The sequence below is a fragment of the Charadrius vociferus genome, unplaced genomic scaffold (assembly GCF_000708025.1).
Source record: "Charadrius vociferus isolate BGI_N301 unplaced genomic scaffold, ASM70802v2 scaffold636, whole genome shotgun sequence".
NCBI classification, from domain to species: domain Eukaryota; kingdom Metazoa; phylum Chordata; class Aves; order Charadriiformes; family Charadriidae; genus Charadrius; species Charadrius vociferus.
In genome coordinates, this window is record NW_009649189.1 from 63,298 (window position 1) to 66,504 (window position 3,207).

The window sequence follows — 3,207 nt, forward strand, 5'->3', positions numbered from 1 at the left end:
AAAGATGGCTGTGTGCTAAAAATGAAAAATTGTTTTTAGCAAATTATGTGTATCCAGTACAACAGATGAATTGCTCTGGGGCCTTTATGATACGTTTTGGCTGGTGTACCCAACAACCTCCTCCATCCTTTGCAGTAATAGTTTCTGTCATCTGCCTTCATTTATCCGAATGTTTCATTGACCAGTGTCTAATCAATATGAAATGTACAGTCAGGTCTTAAATCTGATTAATTATTTCAAGCCTTGTAAAATGCTTGTTGAAGTATACATTTTCTGCGTTCCATTGACTTCAGAGAAGTTATGATGGTTTGTGTTGCTTGTGACAGTTTGCACCAACTGCCCACTTATCCGTGTTAAAACTGAAGAAAATAGTTGCTATATTTTTTGAAAGATCTAATTTTTTTATCTCGCATTAAGAACTTTGCAGAAAATTTTAGTTAGGCAGAGGTAATATTGTCAAGAGAAGAGTTTAACTTATCAAAGTAGTAAAAGAAAATGAATGCTATTTTAAAATTAAGTAACGCTAGAAAAGGTTTCCTTGGTAGGCTGAATGCTCAATCCCAAAGATAATACTGCAAAACACTGAAAACTCCTATAATTTTCCTACCTGTGCAATAAGGACTTTGAGCTCAATCCAAGACCATCTCAAGAGAACGGAAAAGTCAGTGCTGATTTGGAACTGCTCTCTTACGATGCCTGCTTATCCCAGGCCAGCCGTGGAGAGGCTGAATCCTAATGTGGATGGAAGGAGGAGTGACAGGGTATGATATAATCTTTCTGACTCAAGCTTAGTTGTTCCAGACCTGGACATGGAAAAGGTGGATGATTCTGTGTTTATAAGAAAGGTTTGGCCCCTGTAAGTTGACAGCATGATGCAGGACGTTGTCTGAGGAGGTTTAATTCCCAGGTACCATCAGGTCAGGTCAGAGATGCCCAGTTCACAGGTCCTTGGCTGCCACTCAGGACCTGGCCAGGGTGGTGGTGCCCCAGCTCTCGTCATGAAACCAAACCTGTTGAACCTATCTGCGGACAACACTAGACCAGGCAAAATTAGAGCGTTCATTATTGGTGAATCACAGGGAATTTCAAATGTGGCGAATTACAGGGCCTTTTTTGTCCGCAGAAGAATAGTTGGGCTTTGTCTTGTGCCTGTGATGTTCTCAACTGGCCACCTTCTAGCTCTTTTGGATCACCCAAATGGTACAAAGGAGCCAGAATACAGAGTTTGGATCAAATTTTACTGGTTTGCAGCGTTACGAAGAGAGGCATTCCAGCTCTACGCTGCATATAAACTGTGCTCATTAGAAAAATCTCTGTCTTTTAAGTGTTTGCATGCACTGTGTATTTCTCTGTTCACGACGTGTGTACATATAACAGATATGGGTATTAATATAAATGCGTATGTATTACACGTAACATATACAAACATGTGGGAGTGCGTGTGTATATGTGTATGTTCTCAGAATGTGTATAAAACACAATGTAAACTCTCAGCTGCAGAGTCTCACTGGTTCACATGCCGCCATTTGGGTTACTTGCAGGACTTCCCAGCATGGCCGTGTCTGCTCCTCTGGTGGTGCTGAGCCAACCGAGGAATAATAATCACGCAGAGACAGCGAACTGCTGACTGCACCTGGGTGACGTGGAGGGGACCGAGCCCTGTGTCTTGAGAGATCCCCAGATTGTGTGTGCTAAGTGAAAAATAGAGGAATTTGAGATTTAAGACACATCAAAAGGCAGAGAGAGGAAAGGAAGATAATGGAAGTTGCGTGTCCTGTCTGTGTGGGATGAGCTTAGCCAGTGTTTTTCCTCAGTCCTCAAAGAGCATTGAATTATGGCTTTATTCCTTTTTTGGTAAAAAGGCTGACTGCTGCTGGATGCAATATCAACCCGGTGGAAAAAGGGAAGCCTTTGGCAGCACAGAAGTTACATCACATTTACGGCTCTTTTGAGTACCAATGCGGTAGTTTTACTTTATCCAAAGTCAAGTATGGAGAGTGCCATCAGATGAAGTTAGCTTGCGTGCTGCCTTAGCTCTTGGATGGAAATGAATTCCTACAGTGTCTAAACTCAGAAAGTTGTGTAGTTGGGTTGTCTGTGTCATGGTGACGTGAAGGGTTTTTTCCCCTGCGTTTTTACAGCCAGCCAGTCGGTCAACATTCAGAAATGATGTGATGTGCAAAGACATCCTGGTAGGAAAAGCGTAATCTTGTATGTATGACCTTGAAGTACTGTTGATGAAGACTTGAGCCCTCCTCATGAAACATGTAATCGGTAGCGTTCATCACTGATGTGGGATTTCAACTCCCTAAATAGATACCAGGGGATGAAGAATTCTTCCTGATTTACGTATCGCACTTATCGGCCGTGCCGGGGCGCGTGCAGCCATCACACTGGGGTTAGAGAGGCTCCTGGACATTTGATATCCTTTGGGGGTATGGCATAGGCACAGTGGGGTGGGACGGAGAGAGAGAGAAACTGCGCACACGTTCAGTGTTCGACATTCGGAACAATATTATCTTACCAAATACAGCATCTTCTGAGCTGCGCACTAACAGCAACGGTGCTTCAGGGGCGGTGTAATGAAGATGTAAGCAGCAGCAAAAATAATACGCAGGAGACAGTAGGATTCACAGCCCTTTTCTCCAGGGGAGGAGGAGCGACTGCGTGAGGAACAAATGCCCCAGCAGAGAGCTGTGCTGAATAAACGTTACACACACCGGAGACACTAAAAATAGCAGCTGAAAAGCTGTAATGAATGCGCTGAGTGAGAGGTGTTCCCCACAGGTTTGGGGAACCCACCTCTGCAGGATTCTCAGACCACCTACTGCGTATTCATCTTGTAGGGAGTTTCTAATGACAAGGCTGAGCCCTCAAAGCCCTCATTGTCATGTCTTTGTGGCAAAACCCCAAAATGTCGTAACTCTTAAACCTGTAAGGACCAGGAACATAGATCCACCTGTTCCTGAACAAACTGTTGCTCCTTTCTTTCCTCCGTGGGGCCCTGTCTTAACACACATGGTGATCACACTCCCTCTAACTTCTAATAATGTTTAATCAAACAGGATTGATCCAAAGAATTAATGCAAACCCGGTTTCCTTTATTTATAACGTGTAATTTAATTGCAATGAGATAGACCTTGGGCATACAGCGGAGTAATTATTTTTATTCCGCCGGAGTACCACTATTGCCCCCGTAGTCTTCCG